At 36.9% G+C, this 26,969-nt stretch overlaps 1 long non-coding RNA gene across 1 annotated transcript; it reads left to right on the forward strand.

Moving 5' to 3' along the window:
• The first annotated feature begins 9,082 nt into the window (after positions 1-9,082).
• On the forward strand, positions 9,083-14,040 carry LOC145540485 (uncharacterized). The gene is made up of 2 exons (XR_014078357.1): positions 9,083-11,547; positions 13,733-14,040. It is a non-coding gene; the product is annotated as an uncharacterized LOC145540485 (long non-coding RNA).
• The last annotated feature ends 12,929 nt before the right edge of the window (positions 14,041-26,969 follow it).

Consider the following 26,969-nt stretch of genomic DNA (forward strand, 5'->3'; position numbering starts at 1 on the left):
GTCTATGGGGTCGCACAGAGTCGGACACGACTGAAGCGACTTAGCAGCAGCAGCAGCATTCTTCATCTTGGATTTTTTTCATAATTTGAACAGTATAAATAGAACTTGGGGGCTGTTCAGGCATTCCCAGTGGTATCTTCTTTCTGAGGGAGAGACGGAAGAGTAGCAGCAAGAGAAATTAGCAATGCTACCTGTGAACTGGAATTCAATGGGAATCATATTTCTTCTAGTTAGATAGTTCATTTGCTTTGAAGACAAGGGAGTAAACTGTGTAGAAACTCAATGTACCATTGAGCTCTTATAAATCTCTCCTCATAGATTATATAGACTATTAGTTTTAAAAAGTGGCTCTACCTTCTAAATACAAAATATGTTTCCATTTGATATCTGGCCGTATGAAAATAAAAACGTGTATTTGGTTGCCGAAATTAAATTATGAACACATTTGTTTTACTATGGCGAGTAGTATAATTCATTCATATATTTTCTCTGCTACCTTGGCAGGCATTATTTTACTTTCACATTTAAGTAGTTGTCTTGTGTCCAATTTATAGATAATTAATTCATAGATTTTATTATGTAAATCTCCCCACCACTTCTCTTTTTGTCAGCTAAAATGTAGTGCAGAAGGAAGGTATATAAAATATGCAAACCTGGGATGTATCCATTTTTGTTCCCCCCAGAATTATGGCATATTGCATCTTAAAATCCAATATTGAGATATTTCTTGCTGTATAGAAACACAGTTTGTTTAGATTTGTTGTTGTTCAGTCACTCTGTCCTGTCTGACTCTTTGCAATCCCATGGACTGCAGCACACCAGGCTTCCCTGTATGTCCTTCACCATCTCCCAGAGCTTGCTCAAATTCATGTCCATTGAGTCACTGATGCCATCCAATCATCTCATCCTCTATCATCCCCTTCTTCTGCCTTCAATCTTTCCCAGCATCAGGGTCTTCTCTAATGAGTCACCACTTTTCACATCCGGTAGCCAAAGTATTGGAGCTTTAACTTCATCATCTGTCCTTGCAATGAATATTCAGAGTTGATTTCCTTTAGGATTGACTAGTTTGATCTCCTCGCAGTCCAAGGGACTCTCAAGAGTCTTCTCCAACACTACTGTTGAAAAGCATCAATTCTTCAGCGCTTAGCTTTCTTTATAGGCCAACTCTCACATCCATACATGACTACTGGAAAAACCATAGCTTTGACTAGACGGACCTTTGTCAGCAAAGTAATGTCTTCGCTTTTTAATACGCTATCTAGGTTTGTCATAGCTTTTATCCCAAGGTCAAGTGTCTTTTAATTTCATGGCTGCAGTCACCATCTACGGTGATTTTGGAGCCCCCCAAAATAAAGTTTGTCACTGTTTCCATTGTTTCCCCATCTATTTGCCATGAAGTGATGGGAACAGTTGTCATGATCTTAGTTTTTTGAATGTTGAGTTTTAAGTCAGCTTTTTCACTCTCCACTCTCACCTTCATCAAGAGACTCTTTACTTCCTGTTTGCTTTCTGCCATACGGTGATTTCCTGTGCATATCCGAGGTTATTGATATTTCTCCTGGCAATCTTGATTCCAGCTTGTGCTTCATCCAGCCTGATATTTGTTCAGATATCCACTTTCAAAGATGAGCCTTTCTCTGGTTCATAGGTAAATTCTGATTTTCCTAAAGTTTCAGCCCTTTCTGATAGGAAGTTCTGTGATGACAGAGTGTTCCATTTCCACACTGTGCAATGTAGCAGCCATTAACCTCATGGGGCTATTGAGTACTTGAAATGTGACCAGTAAGACAGCAACTCTGAATTTTGAATTTTATTAAATTTAATTAATATGAACTTAAATTTAAATAGACACATGCAGCTATTTAAATGTTAGCCAACAGATGGAAAGTGAGTGTTGCTGGCAAACTAAATGGTGTGTTCTCCCAGTAAACTATGCCCTACCTAGCATGGGTGCATGAAACTTGGACACTAAAATTCTGTCACCATCAATAGTAATGTGTTGGAGCAAGCCTCCAGCATGACTTTGAGTTATCTGATAAATGAGATAATGCATTTTTCATATTGTTTAAGCCACTTAGAATATGTGTCTTATTTCTAGAGGAAATCACCATAGTTAATATAAACATCTTGTTAATTTGATTGTCAGAAGTATATACTGGGTTCGTCAAATAATTGTTCTAGTTTTTCTATAAGATGGTATGGAAAAACCTGAACCAACTTTTTGGCCAACCCAATATCTTTTTTATGGTGAGGGTAGAGTACTTATGTAGTAATGACAATAATAGTAAATATCATATTCATAAATCTACTCATAAATGTTTCCTAAACTTAAACTGATCTTAACATCTTATGAATAGGTAACACAAGTGAAAAATAAACCGTTTTGTAGATGAATAAATTAAAATGAAGCGAGGTTAATGAGTTCAGACAGCTCTTTAATTAATGGGGATATATCTCAATCTTGGGTCTTATTTTCTTTTTCAAGATAATACTTTTAATTAGATTAATTATCTCTGTAATTATCCTCTGTGTAAGTGAATTTCAAGAATAGAACACAGATCATTTAGATATTGTATATTTAATGACCTAATTGTTTTTGTGTGCAGCATATCTCTAGCTATTCATAAAAACAGGACTTTTTTGCCTCTTGAATGATCTTGCACAGTGCAAAATATATCAACAAGATGTGACAGCTTGAACTTTGAATTTAAAAAAAAAATTACTTGAAAACTTTACAATGTAAATTGATGGGAAAAAAAATGTTTACCACTGGGAAACTAATCATCATTTTAATTCAATCAACTAAGTCAAAAATATTTAAAATAAGTGAATATATATAACATCTATAATCCTGTCATCTTCTCACAACTGTATCTGTTTCATATATTATATTACACAATATTTTGTATACATTCCAAAGTACATATATTTGTTTTATTTTCCTTAATTTTATCTACATCTATGGGCATGTTTCATACCATCTTTAAAATTCTTCCTTTTGATTCATTAGTAATGTTTCATTATAAGTACATAATGTGTGGTATTTTATGATTTGATCCTTTCTGAGTTTTCAGAATCTCATTCTCCACAATCACCTTTTACACTGTGATCTCAAATTGCTTGTATTTCAGTATGATTATCAAGATTTGTCTCTACGAATATTTCATGTGTTCTCTGTCTCATTTTGTCCCTCTGATGCTCATATTTTTCTAGCTGATCCTACTCATCCACCATGTCTTATCTTAGAGATTAGTTCCTTTGGTAGATACTGTGAGTTACTCAGTAGCCAAATCCTACTTGATTTTACTTTAGAGTGGAAGTTCCCTGACTTCAGAAGTGATAAAAAATTTGCTGGTACTTTCCACTAGTACTGGGGTATAATCATTATGAAATTAATCTAATCACGAAAATCCCATTCCCTTATGTCAGAACCTCACTTTTATTATCATCCTCTCACTGATGAGACCTAAGACATCATTCTGGCAAATGGACTAGAGTATTCCCCTGATGAAAAGACAGAATCTGCAGAGGAAATCAGAAATCTGTGGTCCCACTCCATTCTTTTTTTCCTTGATTATTATGGCTTTGATGTGCAGCAACCATCCTTACCAGGACTGAAAAGCCAGTGTGCTGGAGATGGCAGAGTGGGAAACAGAATGATATGTTTTATATCACTGGCTTCTTGATAATATCATTGAGCTTTGGTTCCAAATCTCATATTGCCTACTTTTTATTTTGTTTTGTGATTAATTATGTTTATTTTTAATTATTGTTTTATCTAATGACTAATTATCTTTATTTGTAAAATAATTAATGTTTTTATACTCAATTTTATTCTGATCTGTTCATTACATTTGAATAACCTACTCTGGACTCCCAGGTTTGGGCTGGGTATCACTCCTATGTGATTCAATGGCAGAAGTTTATTCTTTATAAAGGAAGTCATCTTAGAATATTAAAATTGTCTGTTCATCTAAATGAATGACATATAATGTCCTATGTTACTGTTAGAGTATATGCAATTCATCTTTTTGAATATTCTATCCTTGAGCATCTAACCTAGTTCCAAAGCCACAAGAAATATCAATTAAAATATTGATGTGGAAAAAAAGTTATATGAATTATATGGTCATTGTCTTTCATTTTTTTATTGTTATAAATTATTTTATTGCTAGCCCCCAACTAAAATAAATAAATTTATTTAAAAAAATAAAAATAAATTATTTTATAATATTGATTATATATCTATTAGTTCAGTTCAGTTCAGCCACTCAGTCATGTCTGACTCTTTGCGACCCCATGAATTGCAGCATGCCAGGGCTCCCTGTCCATCACCAACTCCCGGAGTTTACCCAAACCCATGTCCATTGAGTTGGTGATGCCATCCAGCCATCTTATCCTCTGTCGTCCCCTTCTCCTCCTGCCCCCAATCCTTCCCAGCATCAGGGACTTTTCCAATGAGTCAACTCTTTGCATGAGGTGGCCAAAGTATTGGAGTTTCAGCTTCAACATCAGACCTTCCAATGAACACCCAGGACTGATCTCCTTTAGGATGGACTGGTTGGATCTCCTTGCAGTCCAAGGGACTCTCAAGAGTCTTCTCCAACACCACAATTGAAAAGCATGAATTCTTCGGTGCTCAGCTTTCTTCACAGTCCAACTCTCAAATCTATACATGGCTACTGGAAAAACCATAGCCTTGACTAGACAGAACTTTGTTGACAAAATAATGTCTCTGCTTTTTAATATGCTGTCTAGGTTGGTCATAACTTTCCTTCCAAGGAGTAAGCATTTTTTAATTCCATGGTAAGATCACCATCTGCAATGATTTTGGAGCCCCCAAAAATAAAGTCTGACACTGTTTCCACTGTTTCTCCATCTATTTCACATGAAGTGATGGGACCAGATGCCATGATCTTAGTTTTCTGAATGTTGAGCTTTTAGCCAACTTTTTCACTCTCCTCTCTCACTTTCATCAAGAGGCTTTTTAGTTCTTCTTCACTTTCTGCCATAAGGATAGTGTCATCTGCATATCTGAGGTTATTGCTATTTCTCCCACCAATCTTGATTCCAGCTTGTGCTTCTTACAGCCCAGCGTTTCTCATGATGTACTCTGCATATAAGTTAAATAAGCAAGGTGACAATATACAGCCTTGACGTACTCCTTTTCCTATTTGGAACCAGTCTGTTGTTCCATGTCCAGTTCTAACTGTTGCTTCCTGACCTGCATACAGGTTTCTCAAGAGGCAGGTCAGGTGGTCTGGTATTCCCATCTCTTTCAGAATTTTCCACAGTTAATTGTGATCCACACAGTCATACCTAGGACAAACTTTTAGTATTAGAATTACTATATAAAAGGTTATACACATTTTTGTACATGTTTACTGTAGGACTTTTATTTGACACCATGTGCTACCCAGAATTAGATCAAACTCAAGATTAAGAGTATAATCCTCCAGACTGCCAAGTGTAACATCATTCAGAAATGTGGGGGTTCCCGTAACTACTCTTATATTTGATAATTTTCCTCACACCACTCAGGAAAGCACTGTACCTACCACTAATTTTATTTGGCAGAAGAATGAAAAGTAGACACCTACTTGAGGCAGAGTATGGGACTGGGAGGAAGGTGCTAGAGACAAAGTTACCATGTCTTTAGGGATATGTCACCCTTCTGACACTGAAGTATAGCAAAATGTGAATGATACAGCCAAACCAGGATGTTCATTTAGCTTTGGTGTCCAGAGATTTTATCCAGGTTCCTTTAGGCAGGCATGATGGATTGAGCTGCACCACACATGGTTGAACTACATCTCTAGCCACAACTCCTGGACATCAGGCTGATTTCACTCAACCCCAAATCTCAACTATTTAATTACCCAGTTAGTAATGGTGGAGTGACCAATCCCTACAGTGGGTTATCTCTTTAGCCTCAATTATAAGTCAGGGTCTGCAGAGCCCACCACATGTCATCTTGTTAGCACAAGCTGTTAGGTTTGGTTTCACAGACCCACCATAACTAACACAGAGGTTCCATTCACTCAGGAAATGTCAAATATTTAGAAATTACTTCCCAGGAGCCAGGACTAAGGCCAGAACTCTTGAGTAAACTTAATTCTTTGTGAAACATCTGTCTAATTATCTCTTTTTTCCCCCCTTCTTTTTTCTTTAGTAGCATGTTGAGCTCTGATAAGTGACGGTTTCTCTCTCTGATAGTGATAGAGAAACACTGAATGACTGTCAAAGAGAACGTTCAGAAAAGAGCAATAGAGGAAGTGGGAAACTGGATCACCTAGAGATTGGATCATGAACCTGTAACCATTTCTTTCTGTCTAGTGACATGTTCAATTAACAGACTTCCAGACCATGCCCAACATCATTGTATATACCCATGGGTGAGAAAACAGCTTAGCAATGCTAAAAGAGTAGATATATTCCCTCTGTGGCCAAGAGGTTACAATGCAGTGAGTGCATCTGGGCTTATCCTCACAGCTTGATTCAGGACACAGAATTGTGGTCCAGAACTATGAATGGCTCTTTCCAGCTGGCTTAAAGTTTGAAAGTCCATCAGACTGGTGTGGGCTGGTCCAAAAATGCTAATGCTTTGCCATTGGGGCAGTAAATAAGGACATTTGAATCTGGATACCCTGAAATGGTATCAAGAGAAAGGTCAGCCATCTGGTTACTACATCAGGTCTTAGTAGTTTTAATTGACCCTTCTTTCTGTCCTGTGTTTCTATTTATGAGCCCACAATTGACATTTCAACTGGTATAATGTGGACTGTGTCTGAGAAGTCACTGTCCCAAGAGCTGGAAAGGGGATTTACAAATGCTTATTAGTTCTTTATAAAGGCATATTTTCTCATTAGCACATTTATTTTGTAGTCAGTATCCTTCACATGTCCAAATATTAGAGAAAACAGATTTGATTTCCTTTTATCTAAAAGATTAATAAAAATGGTACAAAAAGTAATAAAGACTATGGACTTGTTGTTAGAAGAACTGGTTTAAAAATATTTCTCTGAACATCTTTAATTTCTAGATTTATCAGCTATAAAATAGGAACGAGAATAGGCTACATTTTAAAACATAGTTATAAGAAGTGTTAGATAACACAGCTGAGTCCAGGGCTGATGCTCGCTTACTGATGAGTGGGCTTGGTCCCACCACTGCAGGCTGTGGGGGCTGCAGTTGTCCTGGAGTTGGTGTCCACCCAGCTATGAGGCTATAACAGGCTCACTGCTGGGCAGGGCTGGGACCCTGGGGATTCTGGAGCTGGTGTCTGTCGCTGATGAACAGAGGTAGGTCCCGAGATCTTCAGCTTCACTGCTGTGGGTCTTCTCACTACACACTGGTGTGTAAGATCAGGTCCTGGGCCCTCTGGTGGGATGCACCCTGCTCAGAGGTTGCTGTGGGCTTAGGGGTCATAAGGTGGCCTGACTGCTGGTGAATAGGGTTATGTCCCTGCACGATTAGTCACTTGGCTTTGAGCTCTCAAAATGGCAACTTCCAGTATCTTTGTTCACAGTGTGAGTTCCAGTTGCCTCCAGCCACTCTGGAAAATTCTCCAAGATCAGCAAGCAGGTAGGTCTGACCCAGTCTCCTTTCAAACTACAGCTTCTTTTCTGTGTCCCTGAACCTGTGAGATTTGGTGTGTGCCCTTTAAGGGTGAGTTTCTATTTCCCACAGTTCTTTGGGACCTTAGTCCCACTCCCTTCAAAGCCAAGCATACTAGGGGTTCATCTTCCTAGTACCGGACTCCCAAGCTGGGGACCATGATGTGGGCTTCAGATGCCTGGCTCCTTAGAGACAACCTCTGCAATTGTAATTATTTTCACATCTGTGGGTCACCCACCTGGGGTTATGGGATTTGACTATATCGTGACTCTACCCTCCCTACCTATCTTGTTGTGGTTCCTTCTTTATATCTTTGGCTATAGAAGATCTCTTCTGGTAGGCTTCAGTCTTTTCCATTGATACTTTTTCTGTAAATAGCTGTAAGTTTGGTATGCCCATGAGAAGAGGTGAGCTTCAGGTCTTTCTACTCTACAATCTTGGAACTGACCCTTCACCTTGGATATTCTTGAACTCTGGTATTTCATAAATACTTTATAAAATCTTGCTAGGATATTGAGTAGTGTCTCACTGAATTTGGAGAGTATTTCTGTAGACTCTTGCCACCCATGATCATTGTATATAGAGATATACAAATTTAGATATACTATTATGATTTCCATGGAGTTTACATTTTTTATCTTAAAAATCTTGTAGGATTTCATTGTGGTAGTGGTGGTTGTTACATTTATACCTAGTATCATATAATGGTTGTTACATTATAAATGGTATTATTTAAATAAAATTTCTAAAAATCTGATGTTTACTAAGGTGGAGGCAAAAGATGTATGCCAGTCAGACATACTTTTAAGAATGAACAGATGCAGGTTTGATCCCTGGGTAGGGAAGATCCCCTGGAAGAAGGCATGGCAACCCGCTCCAGTATTCTTGCCTGGAAAATCCTATAGACAGAGGAGCCTGATGGGCTATGGTCCATAGGGCAGCAAAGAGTCGGACATGACTGAAGCAACTTAATATGCAAGCACGCAGCAGTCTTGAGTTGTTGCACTTTTGGGATTCATTTCAGTGACTGAGTTAAATATACACTCTCCCTAGACAGGTCCCAGTCAATGACTAAATATGATTAGCATTTTAAGGCTTGGTGTCCGTAGCCCTTGAACTCCCTATTGGGCTGCCTACAGATTTTTTTCAGAGCTGCATCACAGTTAAAGGCTCTAAATTTTTGAAGAAATCATATATTTCCTAAAAATAGGGCTTAATTAAAACATTAACATAAAGCTATAATCTGAGATGTTCCCATTCTGCTTCTTGAATAATCTGTATCCTCTCTGTCATCACCACTTCTGTCATCAGAATGCATGATATGACATCATGCCTGTTTTTACCAGAGGGAATAAAGCTTCCATGAAGCATTCAAAAGCTTTCAAAAAGCATCTGACTACATCACTGTCTCAAGTCCACTTTGCCTTTCCCAACCTAGAACATATTTTTATATCCAATTAAAATGGAAGTATTCTGCCAAAGAACTTGAGTTCATACTGTTACTAAAACATAGGGAACTTACAAGAAAATACATGAGTGATTATTGAAATGCTCTCATACATTTTCATACTGCCAAATAGAAAAATAATACAAGTTAATAAAGCCAGGGGACAAGAATGCTGAACAAAAAATTCAGTTTACATCTAGCTTACTGATGCAAACATGTGTTCCCACATATGGCTTTAAATATTTCAAGACATTTGGGTTGATATTTACACCCTGCAATGTGTGAATCTTCCATTTGGTGGTCTTAAATTACACATAGTATTTCAGTAACACAGTAAGAGGTTGGTAGAAGTTTTCATTTCAAATGCTAGTAGATGCATTCATGTATACACACACACACACACACAGCCACACAAGCTGTAAAAGTTAGCATGAGTCTTCAAGACCAAGAAAATAGCCCAGGTTATCAGCCTAAGTAGATACTGAAGAGATATATTTCTCTTGGGCTATTTTATTTAAAGGATACAGTTTCATATCTGTGACCCACACCTGTCTTCCATGTTAATGGCAGCAAGTAATTCACGATTTGTCTTGTTGCCTAAAAACTAGCTACCAATACTTCACCTCATCATTTTTTTTCTTACTTTCCATAAACTAAAGGAGAAAATATAACTAATATGACTCTTATTTAAATGAGTCAATAAGTAAGAAGCTCCACTTTGAGAGAAAGGTCTACAGAAATGGTAAAAGAATGAAAAATGATTGATTTATTTAGTCAGGGGCTATAGATCAGTGCAGCGAGCACCTCACACAGAGAATAGCATTGGTCATAGCAAACACTCTCTTCCAACAATACAAGAGAAGCCCCAACACATGAACATAACCAGATGGTCAATACCGAAATCAGATTGATTATATTCTTTGCAGCCAAAGATGGAGAATCTCTACACAGTCAGCAAAAACAAGACTAGGAGCTGACTGTGGCTCAGATCATAAACTCCTTATTGCCAAATTCAGACTTAAATTGAAGAAAGTAGGAAAAACCACTAGGCCATTCAGGTATGACCTAAATCAAATCCCTTATGACTGCACAGTGGAAGTGAGAAATAGATTTAAGGGACTACATCTGATAGACAGAGTGCCTGAAGAACTATGGAAGGAGGTTCATGATATTGTACAGGAGACAGTGATTATGACCATCCCTAAGAAAAAGAAATGCAAAAAGGCAGAATGGTTGTCTGAGGAGGCCTTGCAAATAGCTGAGTAAAGAAGAGAAGTGAAAGGCAAAGGAGAAATGGAAAGACATAGCCATTTGAATTCAGAGTTCCAAAGAATAGCAAGGAGAGTTAAGGAAGACTTCCCTCAGTGATCAGTGCAAAGAAATAGAGGAAAACAATAGAATGGGAAAGGCTAGCGATTTCTTCAAGAAAATTAGATACACCAAGGGAACGTTTCATGCAAAAATGGGCACAGTAAAGGACAGAAATGGTAGAGATCTAACAGAAGCAGATGATAATCAGAAGAGGTGGCAAAAAAACACAGAAGAAGTATACAAAAAGATCTTCATGACCCAGGTAATCACAGTTGGTGTGATCACTCACCTAGAGCCAGAGATCCTGGAATCTGAAGTCAAGTGGGCCTTAGGAAGCATCACTACGGTGGAAGTGGGAATTCCAGTTGAGCTATTTCAAATTCTAAAAGATGATGCTGTGAAAGTGCTGCACTCAATATGCCAGCAAATTTGGAAAACTCAGCAGTGGCCAGAGGACTGGAAAAGGTCAGTTTTCATTCCAATTCCAAAGAAAGGCAATGCCAAAGAATATCCAGACTACCACACAATTTCACTCATCTCAATTGCTAGCAAAGTAATGTTCAAAATTCTCCAAGCCAGGCTTCAATAGTACATGAACCATGTACTTCCAGATGTTCAAGCTAGATTTAGAAAAGGAGGAACCAGAGGAACCAGAGATCAAATTGCCAACATCCACTGGATCTTCCAAAAAGCAAGACAGTTCAGGGAAAACATCTACTTCTGCTTTACTGAGCATGCCAAAGACTTTGTGTAGATCACAACAAACTGTGGAAAATTCTTAAAGAAATGGAAATACAAGGCCACTTTACCTGCCTACTGAGAAATCTGTATGCAGGTCAAGAAGCAACAGTTAGAACTGGACATGGAACAACAGACTGGTTCCACATCAGGAAAGCAGTACCTCAAGGCTGTATATTGTCACCATACTTATTTAACTTATTTGCAGTGTACATCATGAGAAATGCTGAACTGGATGAAACACAAGATGTAATCAAGACTGCTGGGAGAAATATCAATAACCTCATATATGCAGATGACACCACACTTATGGCCGAACGTGAAGAACTAAACAACCTCTTGATGAAAGTGAAAGAGGAGAGTGAAACAGTTGGCTTAAAACTCAACATTCAGAAAACTAAGATCATGGCATCTGGTCCCATCACTTCATGGTAAATAGATGGGGAAACAGTGAGAGATTTTATTTTGGGGGGCTCCAAAATCACTGCAGATGGTGAACTGCAGCCATGAAATTAAAAGATGCTTGCTTCTTGGAAGAAAAGTTATGACCAACCTAGACAGCATATTAAAAAGCAGAGACATTACTTTGCCAACAAAGGTCCATCTAGTCAAAGGTATGGTTTTTCCAGTACTCATGTATGGATGTGAGTGTTGAACTATAAAGAAAGCTGAGCACCAAAGAATTGATGCTTTTGAACTGTGTTGTTGGAGAAGACTCTTGAGAGTCCCTTGCATAGCAAGGAAATCCAACCAGTCCATCCTAAAGGAAATCAGTCCTGAATATTCATTGGAAGGACTGATGTTGAAGCTGAAACTCCAATACTTGGGCCACCTGATGCGAAGAGCTGACTCATTTCAAAAAACCCTGGTGCTGGGAAAGATTGAAGGTGGGAGAAGGGGACGACAGAGGATGAGATGGTTGGATGGCATCACCAACTCAATGAACATGAGTTTGAGTAAAATCCAGGAGTTCATGATGGACGGGGAGGCCTGATGTTATGCAGTCCATGGGGTCATGAAGAGTCAGACATGACTGAACAACTGAGCTGAACTGAGATTTACAGTATTATATTAGTTTCAGGTATACATCATAATATTCCAATATTTTTATAGACTATATTCTAATAGTTATTTTAACATATTGTGTATTCCCTATGCTGTACATCACATCTTTGTACCATATATTTCATACATAATAATTAGTACTTCTTAGTTCCCTTCACCCATTTTAGCTTTCCCCGTACGTCTCTCACTTCTGACAACCAAGATTCTATTCTCTATAGTTCTCTTCTTTAGATTTCACAATTACGTCAAAACGCACAGTATTTGTCTTTCTCTGTCTTACATTTTTACTAATGATAATACCCTTCAAGTCCATCCTTGTTGAAAATGGCAGAATTTCATTCTTTTTTATGGATGAGTAATATTCTATGGTATGTATACACACCTTCTTTATCCATCTGTTGATGAACACGTTCCTATCTTCCTATTATTTTTCTCCTATTTTTAGCAACGGAGAAGGCAATGGCACCCCACTCCAGTACTCTTGCCTGGAAAATCCCATGGACGGGGGAGCCTGGTAGGCTGCAGGCCATGGGGTTGCTAAGGGTCGGACACGACTGAGCGACTTCACTTTCACTTTTCACTTTCATGCATTGGAAAAGGAAATGGCAACCCACTCCAGTGTTCTTGCCTGGAGAATCTCAGGGATGGGGGAGCCTGGTGGGCTGCCATCTATGGGGTTGCACATAGTCGGACACGACTGAAGCGACTTAGCAGCAGCAGCAGCAGCAGCAGCAGCAGCAGCACTTTTAGCAAAATGACTAGAAACGGGTGTTTTTATTTTCTATCCTCACATGTTCTCCCAAGTCCACTCTAATTATATTTTCTACCTCATCACTCTATTTAAAATACTGTCATCAGTATCACCATCTAAGTGACTCAAGTCAATTCACTTGACCTGTAAGTAGGATGTGAAGTTGTTGCCCAAACCCTTCTCTTTTATATACTTTCTCACACTTCTACCAATACTGTACATTTTTTGATATTTATCCTATTTCAATGGTCATTTTATCCCAGTTTTCTTTTCTGGTTCTTTCTCTTCTCCCCACTCTCTAAAGTGGACTGTTCCAAGTCTCAGTCTTTGGTCTTCTCTTCTTCTTGACAGTCTCACCTGTTCTCTTGTTAATCCCATCTATTCTGATAGCTTTAAAAATTAGTATATGCCAAAGACTTCTAAAATTACATCTCCTACCCAAGTGCTATATTAGCTTGCTGACCTATAAATCTGGTTGTCTACTAATATCTCTACTGGATATCCAACTGACATTTCAGACTCAACATATTCCAAAATGAATTGTCAATTACATCTTCCCAAGTTTGCTCCAGTTATAGACCCTCCCTCACCATTTTTCCAGTACTTATGCCAACATATGTGAACTCATCCTTGAAATCTTCATTTTCTTTCCCAACCTACAACCAATCTGTGTGGAAATCTGTTATTCGTATCTTCAAAATATATCCAAAATTCAAACACTTCTCACCACCTCCACTGCTACTGCAACTCAACAGGACTCTTGGGCACTGAAGCCTTTCTGTTTCCCCCATTTCTTACAGGCAAGACTCCAGCCTCCATGACCTTCCCTTAGTTCCAAAGAGCAGATCTAAACAGTTGCTAATCAAGGAAGGAGCAGCCAAGAAACCACATGAGGCAAGATTAAAGGGGCCAGAGAAGTTCATCAATATTAGGAGACCAAGAGCCTGAGATGCTGCACACATCCTAACATTGTCAACAACCCCACTCTTGAGCTGTTGCTATAAAACTGCTCATCAGATCCTCCTAGGTTGGGACATAGTTTCCAGGGGCAGGAGCCTGCTGTGTCCCCTTTTGCCTGGCAAAGCAATAAAGTTATTCTTTTCTACATCATAATTCTGTCTCTGAGATTTGATTAGGCACTGGTGCACAGAGGCTGAACTTTTGGCATCACTACCACAAAACTTTTTCCCAGGATTACAATAGCCTCCCAACGGATTGCTGTACTCGCAGATTTGTCCATTAGAATCTAATTTCAACCCAAGAGCTACAATTTGATAGAAAACACTCTGCAAATTAGCTCTTGTTGGGGGCAAGGGATGGTGAAGAGCAATGTATCTCTGGGTAAGGGAGAAGTTGGGCTGTGGTGCAGTCTTGGGAAAAGTCACTCAATTCCATAAAAATCTCTGAAACTACAATGGCCTTTCTAAGTTGTCCCAAGGTGGCGAGGAGTGTCAGGGCCTTTATCTTCCTCAATCATTCATTGAATGTAGGTTTCCCCCAGAGACAGAGCGAGATCATGGATGAATAGATTGTCTTCAGTTGAGGGCAAATACAGGAAAGTTTGGCAGCTGAAAATGATCAAAGCGTAACCAGCAACTATAGAACAAGTCCTCCAGTTCTTAAGGGGCATGTGCTGGAAACGTCACTGTATACACGACACAACCAATTGAAAATCACAGTAGAGTAAGTGGAATTTGTCTAAAGTCTAATTTGAGAATAGAATATTGCTTAGGATAGCTGTGTGACAAAATACAAATTCTATCCCTTCTTTATGAACTTCAACTATACTGTGTTTACAAAAATTGTGAATTTTAAAGTTCTTTCAAACAGAACATGTGATTAATGATTCGAGAGAGTGTAGGTCTCTTAAGGTACCAACTATGTGATGTGGATTTAATCACTTCAGTGGTTTCAGGAAAGTTCCCTTATTACCAGATATCTTTCTACACTGCTTCTTTCTGCATGAAATCACTTCCAAAAGTAGTAATTAATTCTTTTAGCCTATATTTTTCTTTGTTTAGACACACATACACACACCTAAAAAAGAAAACTCGTTGACTTTTTTGGTTAATTCACTTTTTCTGAACATTACCATTCAATAAAGACTATTGACCCTTTATGTACCAAGCACTGTGAGAGATTATGAGCTTACTGAAGTAAAGTGCTAAACACATAGAATTTCAAGAAACTCTGCAATTTAGTAATGGGAAAATAATGAAAAGCATATTATTTCGCCTGCAGTCTGATATGTGCATTGACAGAAATTTGCCCAGGGACTTGATCAAAGGTCACTAGAGAGAAATCCTAGAGGACTAGTAGGGTTAATCAGTTGAAGACTAGAGGTGGAGATAATATTTCAGACAGAAACAGCTGTGTCTACAAAGGGTGAGATGTCAGAGAGAACTCGAATAACATTGGAAATTGCAAGGGACCAAGAGGCCTTGGGCAGAGAGCCTGGGGGAGGCAAAACTGTGGTGAGAGGGAGGCTGGAGTCAGTGGCAGGGAGAGTACAATTGTACTCAGAAAATTATTTTTCCAAATCAGAATTTCTTTAAGGATAAGGGGTAGGCTTGGGAGCAAAAATAAGTTGGAAGATGAGAATCAGAAATGGTGGAATCGTTTTCTTTATGAATATTTTACAACACATTGAAAAAATGTGAATCTTCCTTTTCTTTATTCCTGAGTTATCTTGGTGTTTAATCTTATTTGTGTGTGTATATATGACTATAGCCTATACAAAGGATTCTGTGAAAGAAATAGATCTTTCCTTATAAAATGTCACATATGTGTATATGTAAAATTGTATATACTTAATTTCAATATTTTTATAGATTTCCTGAAGCTCATCCACGGTTGCTTTAGGACACTGAATTAAGAATCCCAGATCTGATATTTCTGCATCAATTTTATAAGACTATAACTGCTATGTTCCACAACTACTCCCTTCCCCACCACCCAAAGTACACAGTAATGTCTCTTGTTGCCAATCCATTCATTTGGTGACACCCAGAGTCATGATGTATTACATTACTCGGTTTCTGGGCAGGGCCAGATGTATATCACCTTGGTCACATAGCCCCTTATCTATGAGCATATAAACTACCAGGGAGTCGTGCTTTTCCTTATGTCTGCTCTAAATCACTCAGATGGTATTATTGCTGTATTTCCACCTATTTTGTCCTCACTTGATTTAGGAGCAAACAGCTTAGAGAGTCATTTACCTGTTGTAAGTGCAGGTGTTTAAAACAAGAGCCCATAATTTATAGCTATGAGATGTCACAGTGAGTTTACTTGGAGGCGGTGGGGGGGATAGATTTTGTCAGTGTCACTGATGAAAACTCAATTTAAAAATTTCTTTTACTCTTTTAGATTTTACTCCAGTTGGCACCTGAAATAGCTATCCTTTTGTTCTAGTGCAGTAGATCTTTTGTTAAACTGAGAAAGTTGAAAGTTTTTATTTGTCTTTGTTTTTCCTCTGCTATTTCTATGTACTCTTCAGTGTTTGGGCTTAATTTTCACCCCTAGATGCATAGTCATTTGATTGATTTTTTGGTGCATTTTGCTTATTTATTTTTAATAATTTTATGAGATTATAGATGATTTGAAAGTTTGTGTTATTAATAGTTTCAGGTGTAACCAAAGTGATTGGTGTATTCATTATTTTTAACTTTTTTTGTTTTGTATTAGAGTGTAGGTGATTAACCCTGGAGTAGGAAATGGCAACCCACTCCAGTATTCTTGCTTGGAAAATTCCATAGACAGGGAAGCCTGGTGGGCTATAATCTATAGGGGCTCAAAGAGTAGGACACAACTGAGTGACTGGCACTAAGCACATAGTTGATTAACAACGTTGTGATGGTAATCATTCTTTTTCATTAGGTTATTACAATGCGGGACTTAGTTTTCTGACAAGGGATCAAACCCACACCCTCTGCAGAAGTGTGGAGTCCTAACCACTGGACTCCCAGGGAATTCCCAGTTATCTGTCTTATATATAGTAATGTGTGTATGTTAAGCCCAAGCTCCTGATTTATCCCTTCCCCAATATTTCCCCTTTGGTAATAAATACCTATCTTTTAAAACAAGGATTGGATGATGTATAATTATAAAACTACTATTTAACATAAAAGTGAATACATATTTTCCAAATTCAAAAAAATGCCAATTCATTGCCAAGTATTTTAATCACTAAAATGTAAACCTACAGTGATAGAAACTTAAGAAGTCTCCCCATCTACAAATAACCTACTATTTTCCTCAGTGAAAGGAAGGCTGAAAAGATTTAGGAAATGAGGGAGATATGTTCTGATGATCATGTTTGCAAACATCAGGCATAATTGGAGGGGTTTGTTGGTGAACTTCAGTTAAAAGAAAAATGTCCATTAGCTGAAATATCAATAAGAGTAATGTGTATATATTTCATTCTGTTAGCTGAAACCAAGTGTCTGATTATGAGAAAAGTTGCTCATATAGAGTGATTATAAGATCTCTTGGAAACCATCTTAACTCAAACTATGTTCATTTTACCTTCTATGTACTAGAGATAATGCTTTCAGATAAGAATAATACTCAGAAATTACTAGGAGATAGTTAATGTAATGGACACGACTGAGCAACTGAACTCAACTGAGTTAATGTAAACCTATTCATAACTACATTGAAATTAATTTATTAGGTTTATAAGTTTCATCCTACAAAATCTGTGGACATATGACTTAAGAGCTATTGAGAACAGTATTTTACTTGAGAAAAGACCCAGTGTGAGTTTTCTGATCCCTAAGGACATTACAAACAGAAGGTAAAACAAGAAATAAAGAAAAACTTGATTTATACCATTTACACAAAGTTTTTTCTTATCAGACTAATACATATATATATATATATATATATGCTCATATATCTGTATATTCATCTTTCTATTTATTCACTCAACATTAATTGATGACCGGCGACCTTCTTATGAACTAAGGATAGTCTTGTGGTGCCATGGAACTTGCGCTGGATTTTAAAGTATGCAATACCACATCATTAGAATAACCAGAATGTCACAATTCTCATTTAATCATTTTAAGCTGTTTACTTACATTGTAACCACTGCATGTTAAGTTAGCCTTTAAACCACACTGATGCAAGTATTCAAGTATCAAGTCATACATCATCATTATGTTTACCATTTTTAGAAATTACACGAAATGAGTAAATTAGATATTAGTAAGTCTTCAATTCTGAAATAAAAAAGTAAAATTTGTTCTTACACAAATTAATAATTCATGTTTCCATTCCCTGAGCAAAACAGAATCTTAACAACAGGCAGCTTTGGATCTTTCCCTGCCAGGGCTTTATCTAAGTTTTGAATGATGGAGGCTTACATGCCACCAAAATATTGGTTAGATGGGAAGTCAGCTGGGAGCAATGTATTAGCTCAAATAACCTCTTCATTCATGCAGTTGCATCACTCTTTCATGAGTTATATGCCATGTTTTAGGGCATAGGAGTTAACCCTAAGCTTGCTTCCTGTTCTAAGGCACAGAATCATTGTGAGGTCATCCCATCAACCATGTTTTCCTGGAGAGTGATGCAGCCTAGCCTGTTTGTTGATTCTAAATGGAAAGTGAAAGAAATTTCCCCCTGATCTTGGAATCTTAGAATCAATTTTGACACTGTTTACCCTCCCACCAGATCCTGATTTACTCTTCCACTATACATATAAAATGAAAAATAACAACAACAGCATTGTTTTCAAACATTCTAGTAGTTCAGTTGCTCAGTCCTGTCCGATTCTTTGCGACCCCATGGACTGCAACACACTAGGCTTCCCTGTCCATCCCAACTCCTGGAGTTTACTCAAACTCATGTCCATCAAGTCGGTGATGCTATCCAACCGTCTAATCCTCTGTCATCTCCTCCTCCTCCTGCCTCCATAAACGTCTTTTCCAATGAGTCAGTTGTTTGCATTAGATCAGATGGCCAAGGTATTGAAGTTTTAGCTTCAGCATCAGTCCTTCCAATGAATATTCAGGACTGATTTCCTTGCTGATTGACGGGTTTCACCTCTTTGCAGTCCAAGGGACTCTTGAGAGTCTTCTCCAACACCACAGCTCAGAAGCACCAATAATTCAACGCTCAATGGCAGAGCCAGTGATATGATCCCTAAGAAAAAAGAAACAAAAAGACTAGTCCAACAATCACCCCAACTTTCCCACTATTATTCATTATTTAAAATTATGAGTTAAAATTGTTTAATTCCTTTAATCTTTAGAGTCTTATATAGTGAAAGTTGTGCAGTCATGTCCAACTCTTTGTGACCTCATGGACTATACAGTTCATGGAATTCTCCAGGCCAGAATATTGGAATGGATAGCCTTTCCCTTCTCTAGGGGATCTTCTATCCAGGGATTGAACCTGGGTCTCCTGCATTTTAGGCGGATTCTTTACCAGCTAAGCCACAAGGGAAGCCCAGATTCTTGTATAATAGAAATAATATCAGTACCTACCTCATCAGATTGCTATACAAATTTAATTTGATAATTTAAAAACTTATTTTAGTGTGTAGCACAAAGAAAAGTTTAATAGATATTATCTCATGTCGTTATCACTATTTTAATAGTAATAATTATTATAATTACTTATCATTATTTTCATAGATCTTTGCTGAGTGCTACTATATCTTGGTGATATCCAGAGATAGACTCCTTTTATAGAATGGATCCTCTTCCATTTACCCTTCGTTGAGTCATTCTCTCATTTGCATTTGGAATTGTTTTTTTATGAGTGAAATAGTAAAGCTTAAGAAGTTTAACTAATGGTAACACTAGAAGGGTTAAAATATCTAAATTCCAAATTCATCTGAAAATATTGATCACCTTATATTGATAATAATAAAATTAAATGATAAAATCACAAAACTTAGGAAAACATTGAGTAATTCTTTAGTCTACTGCACTATCTTCATGTAGAACAACATATGAAAACATCACATTCCACACAAATAAGGGTCAAATATATATTTAAATGCCTTTGAAAAAGGAGATGCATAATCGCCCTCAGCAAGCCATTCTAGCATTTTACAAAACTAACCTCTAAACTAAAGGAGCCACTGCTACTGTTCATAGGCTATGATTCTCCTCTCAAAATACAAGGAAACCAGCAGTTGCTTCTGTGAATGCAAGAAGACACAAAAGCAAAACATATTGCTCCCATTAATAAATACACTTTTAACTTCTATCTAAACATTTGCAAATAATGGCTGAAACATAGAGTATGACTAATTTTAATAGTAGTAAATGTTACGTCTCTTGAATTTCTTCACTGTTAAATTTCTTAGCTCTTATGTTTAGTGATTCATTCATTGCATGGAATTTTGGATATTCATATCTTTTATTTTACAGATTATTTAGAAACCAATTTAGTTCAGTTCAGTTCAGTCACTCAGTCATGTCCAACTCTTTGCAACCCCATGGACGCCAGGCTTCCCTGTCCATCACCAATTCCCGGAGCTTACTCAAACTCATGTCCATTGAGTTGGTGATGCCATCCAACCGTCTCATCCTCTGTCGTCCCCTTCTCCTCCTGCCTTCAATCTTTCCCAGCATCAGGGTCTTTTCCAATGAGTCAGTTCTTCACTGGCCAAAGTATTGGCCAGGTGGCCAAAGTATTGGAGTTTCAGCTTCAGCATCAGTCCTTCCAATGAATATTTAGGACTGATTTCCTTTAGGATGGACTGGTTGGATCTCCTTGCTGTCCAAGGGAATATCAAGAGTCTTCTCCAACACCACAGTTCAAAAGCATCAGTTCTTCAGTGCTCAGCTTTTTTTATAGTGCTATTCTCACATCCATACGTGAATACTGGAAAAACCATACCTTTGACAAGATGGAGCTTTGTTGGCAAAGTATTTTGTTTTTTAATATGTTGTTATGGGAACCCCCACATTTGTGAATGATGTCTAAAGGCTTGGGTACACTTGGCAGTCTGGAGGATTATACCCTTAATTTGAGTTTGACCTAACTCTGGGTAGCACATGGTGTCAAATAAGAGTCCTATAGTAAACATGTACACAAATGTGTATAACCTTTTATATAGTGATTCTAATACTAAAAGTTTGTCCTAGGTTATAGATATATAATCATTATTAAAAAATAATTTATAACAGTACAATAATTTATAACAATAAAAAATGAAAGACAGTGACCAAATAATTCAACTTTTTTTCTACATCAATATTTTAATTGATATTTCTTGTGGCTTAGGAACTAGGTTAGATGCTAAAGGATAGAATATTGAAAAAGATGAATTCTATATACTCTAACAGTAACATAAGAAATAGTATGTCATTCATTTAGATGAATAGACAATTTTAATATTCTAAGATGACTTCCTTTATAAAGAATAAACTTCTGCCATTGAATCACATAGGAGTGATACTCAGCCCAGACTTGGGAGCCCATAGTAGGTTATTCAAATGTAATGAACAGATCAGAATAAAATTGAGTATAAAAACATTAATGATTTTACAAATAAAGATAGTCATTACATAAAAAAACAATTTAAAATAAGTATAATTAATCACAAAATAAAACAAAAGGTAGGCAATACGAGATTTGGAACCAAAGCTCAGTGATATTATCAAGAAGCCAGTGATATGAAACATATCATTCTGTTTCCTACTCTGCCATCTCCAGCATACTGGCTTTTCAGTCCTGGTAAGAATGGTTGCTGCACATCAAAGCCATAATAATCAAGGAAAAAAAGAATGGAGTGGGACCACAGATTTCTGATTTCCTCTGCAGATTCTGTCTTTTCATCAGGGGAATACTCTAGTCCATTTGCCAGAATGATGTCTTAGGTCTCATCAGTGAGAGGATGATAATAAAAGTGAGGTTCTGACATAAGGGAATGGGACCCCAGTACTAGTGGAAAGTACCAGCAAATTTTTTGTCACTTCTGAAGTCAAGGAACTTCCACTCTGAAGTAAAATCAAGTAGGATTTGGCTACTGAGTAACTCACAGTATCTACCAAAGGAACTAACCTCTAAGATAAGACATGGTGGATGAGTAGGATCAGCTAGAAAAATATGAGCATCAGAGGGACAAAATGAGACAGAGAACACATGAAATACTCATAGAGGCAAATCTTGATAATCGTACTGAAATACCAACAATTTGAGATCACAGTGTAAAAGGTGATTGTGGAGAATGAGATTCTGAAAACTCAGAAAGGATCAAATCATAAAATACCACAAATTATGTACCTATAATGAAATGTTACTAATGAATCAAAAGGAAGAATTTTAAAGATTGTATGAAACATGCCCATAGATGTAGATAAAATTAAGGAAAATAAAACAAATATATGTACTTTGTAATGTATACAAAATATTGTGTAATATAATATATGAAACAGATACAGTTGTGAGAAGATGAGAGGATTATAGATGCTATATATATTCACTTATTTTAAATATTTTTGACTTAGTTGATTAAATTAAAATGCTAATTAGTTTCCCTGTGGTAAACATTTTTTTGTCCCATCAATTTACAATGTAAAGTTTTCAAGTAAATTTTTTTTTTAATTCAAAGCTCAAGCTGTCACATTTTTTTAGATTGTGCACTGTGCAAGATCATTCAAGACGGAAGTGGTTGTTCTGCTCACTTTACTGTTTGTCTGGATTCAGGATTTCAGCTGCCTGGAAAGTTTCCATTTTTAATTTCCATAAAGTTACTGAATGGGTTAGCCACAGACTGCCCGTAATGGAAGATCGCCTTATTATTTGAAATGGGATTTGAAGATGCTCATTTTCCATACTCTCCTCTTCTCACTCCACTAGCATGGCTATTCCAAGTTAACTATAAAGCTCACAAACACACGATATGAGTGTGGTTGAAGTTCCACAAAGACAGAACAGTAGCAAAGTTCATAGCATAATATTCTTATTGGGGAATGAGAAATCTTGTAAAGAAAAAATATATGTCAGGCAACTGTGGTTCCTTGAATAACCTCCAGAGATTCCTACAGATGCTCTTCGCAGAGAGTTCTTTTTTCTGTTCGTTTTAAAATCATTCCCTAACTTCCTTAGGTTCTTCGTAGCGCCATTTGACCTACAAAAAAGGTGTTGAAACAGAAGTTTCTCTTTCCTTCAGACTAAATGAGAAGGGCAAGATTTGTGGAAGTTTTTCGGGAAAGGAATGAACTTGGTACTATGGTGAATTTTGTGTATCAAAGAACCAAAATATAATTTGGTTTCTGCTCTTCCTATTTAATCCTATTAGTTCCAGTCTTTGCAACTCGTCTTCTGCACTTTCCTTGAGCAATCAGAATCCTTCTTTGCTTTGGGCTGCTGGCATGACTAGCTGAGTACAGTCACAACGTGGAGAAAATACTTCTTTGGGGGTTGATATAAGAAGATATGAAAAAAACTTTGTCAAGTAGGATGAAAAATATCCTAGAAGGTATGGACATCATTTTTTGAAGCAGATGCCTTTTTTCTCCAAGGTGATCCTTGCCTTATAAGCTGCCTTTACTGTCTAGAGGGAAGTTTTAACCAACGTGGCCGAACAAGATTATCTTCATAGCTGATCTGAATTGGAAATTTTTCAGAGATTGGTATTTTTCTGAAAGTCATTTAGATTCACCTCAAAAGTTGGTAATCTAACGAACTAATGGCCTCAGTCAGTTCTGTCCCCATATGGAAAACGTAAAATCAATAATTCTACATTTATTAAATGCTTACTAAGTGCAATGACATATTTAAGCACCTTATATGTAGTTACTCACTGAATAAAACACCATATGAAGTAATATTGGCACCCACAATTTACATATGAAAAATTGAGGCATGTAAAGGTTAAATAATGTGTCTATAGTCAACTAAATTTTAAGTGATGGAGTTAAATCCAAACCTGAAAGTTTAGCACAGAATCTGATGTGTAATGGCAGGTCCACTTGATCAGACTGAATATTATATTTAGGACAAAGATTTATAGACATTTATATATCATCAATGTTAATCTTCTAACTAGTGTCTAAAGTACTTCTATATTAACCCCTCCAAGCATACACTGTTTCTAGAAATTTCTTGTAAATGTAGCAATTTCATACAGTTGGAAAAAAATTAACTATTTCTTGTGTTTAAACTGCCTCGTTAACTTAGGTAAGCATAAGAAAGATAGTGGACTGGTTGCTGGTCTCTGTCCTTTCTAATGAAATGAAAAATGCCAGCAATGTGCTATCTAAAGAGCTGCATCCACATGACATATCTCATGTAGATGCAAGGTTTTGATTTATTATTTGGTGGCTCAGACAGGAAAGAATATGCCTACAATGCAGGAGACTGGGATTTGATCCCTAGGTCAGGAGGATCTGCTGAAGAAGGGAACAGTTACCCATTCCAATATTCTGGCCTGGAGAATTCCATAGACAGAGGAGTCCAACAGGCTCCAGTCCATGGGGTCACAAAGAGTTGGACACGACTGAGCTACTAACGCTTTCACTTTTTCACTTCTTTGCTGAAAACTGTTTATTCTCAAGACTGGAGAGGTCCCACATGCTTTCAGTGGCATTTGTGCAGTTTGTAGCAACACCTTCATTAAAAGATTTAGTGAAAACTCTGATTTTCAGAGGGCAAGTATAAATGATAAAACCTTAAAATGCATCTGAAATAGGTCATCTGTAAATAAGCAGGAATATGGTACTATCTGTAGATAAACATGTGGTATTAGTGTTTACAATTTTGTATCATAGAAAAGAGCCTTGAAGCTAAGGAGATGACAGCTGTGTTACAGAAACTGGATGGGAATGTGTCTTTACTTACAACTCTTCTCCAGAAATTATATACAGATTCTATCAGCAGTAACTATCCTCTTTTGTAACAGATATTAGAATGAGTGGGCAAAATGAAACTCCACATAAATAAACATTCTTCTTATACACTCACATGTCCTTATGAATTAATTTAACAATGTCCTGGTAACTCCTGTTTTCAGTCATTCTCTTCTTTCCTTGTATGTTGGCTATTGGAATAGCCTTCTAATTGAACTTTCTACCTACAATCTCTGCTTCACATTCAGCTTCCACATGTCTGCCTGTGTTGTGTCTGAATCATATATCTTATCTGATCTTTTCAGTGCCAAAAACTTTCAGTGGAAGCTTGATCACCTTATAGGATCCCGCATTTTTAATATGGAAATCAAGAAGCTTTATATGTAGCTCCAACCCTCTCCAGTCTTCAGTATCTAAAGATTCTGCAAGTCTCTTTATTCACTTCATAATTCACCCAACAATATTAGGACAGTACGAAAAAGCTAGATGTACAGACTCTCCCGAAGAAAGCCATGTGGAGCTGTATGATCACAATGTGGGACTTTTTATAGGAAGTGAGTCATGGGCAGGATTATCAGAAAGTAGACAGCAAGTCAGATGTATTAATTGCCCTAAGGCTGTGGTTTGCTGACACCAGCAACGTTCCAATCAGTTATTTACTTGTTTGTCTTCCTTACCAAGTGGTGAGTTCCCCCAATGATAGAGCTGGTCTTGTTCATCTTTCTATTCTCATTGTCTAATCTGAGCATAGCACATAGTGGGCACTTAATAAATGCTGCACAGATGAATGTGTGAATGAATAAATTAATCAAAAAATAATTAGGAAATTTGAGGGAAAGGCCCAAGATTTTCAAACATAGAAACATGCCTCTGAAGCATTCATAGTCAAAAATACTTTGAAAATTAGACGTTCTTTTTTTTTTTTCATTTATTTATTTTTGGCTGTGCTAGGTCTTTGTTGCTGAGCAGGCTTTTCTCTAGCTGTGGAAGCAGGGGCTACTCTCTTAGGCTTCTCATTCCAATGACTTCTCTTATTGTGGGGAACAGGCTCTGGGAGCACAGGCTTCAGTAGTTTTAGCACATGGGCTCTGTAGTTGCATCACATGGACTCTAGAGCACAGGCTTAGTAGTTCTGGTGGACAGGTTTAATTGCTCCATGGTATGCTGTATCTTCCTGGACCAGGCATCAAACCCATGTCTCCTGCATTGGCAGGCAGATTCTTTACCACTGAGCCATCAGGGAAGACATTGTCTAAAATTAGACATTCTTTATGAATTAACTGACGCTACATAAAATAGGTAAAGTCAAAGAATTCTGCAAAGCTGTCATTTAAAATGCAAGTTGAAAGACATCCAAATGATGGGTTTGACAACATTTTAAATAGTTTTATCTTTTAGTTTTATCTTTCTGAAACTACAGTAATTTATGAGAAAATAAATGAGAATGAATTAATTTCCCACAGTTGCTTTATGCACTAATTCATGTAAAGGTTTTTATTGCTTTATTAGATTTTAATCAAATACGTTTTAAACTTCAATCAGAACAAGTTTTAAAATGTCAGTGGAAAAATATATACATGAATTTTCCATTGTTTTGAAATCTTTTCATATAAGTTTAATTGAAATATCAATTGTCCTCTATAGAAAATAAATTGATTTCTATCAACACCAACAGTATTTAAGAGGTCCTGTTTCTACACACACACCCCCACTCCCTGAGTATAATGTATTATCAAATGTTTTGATCTTTGCCAATCTTAGAGGTGAAAAATTATAACTCATTTTATAGCTTCATTTTAGCTTCAAATTTTCCTACTGAAAATTTGAGTTTATAATATGGGTAATATGTCTAAGATCCATTCAAATTTATTTTCTCTGTGTTATCTGCTCATAGTTTGTCCCTTTTTAGAGAAGAAATTTTTATGTAGTAAAGATATTAGTCTACTCTCTATGATGTGTTACAAACACATTTTTTATATAGTTTGTTATATTCTTTTGTTTTTATTTGTGTGTGTTGCCATACATTTTTTTCCTTTTAATTATATGTAGTCAAGTTTATTATTCTTTTCTTTTGATATCTGAGTTTAAGATGATACTTAAAAAGTATTTTTTTACATCACCAAGAGTAGATTTTTCTCTCAAGTTTTCTTCTAGTACTTTTATGGTTTTATTATTTTACATTTAAGACTTTGATATTTCTAGCAATTTTTATGGTCTAAGG

The sequence above is a fragment of the Giraffa tippelskirchi genome, chromosome 3 (genome assembly GCF_054371585.1).
Source record: "Giraffa tippelskirchi isolate mGirTip1 chromosome 3, T2T-mGirTip1v1.2.pri, whole genome shotgun sequence".
Classification (NCBI taxonomy): domain Eukaryota; kingdom Metazoa; phylum Chordata; class Mammalia; order Artiodactyla; family Giraffidae; genus Giraffa; species Giraffa tippelskirchi.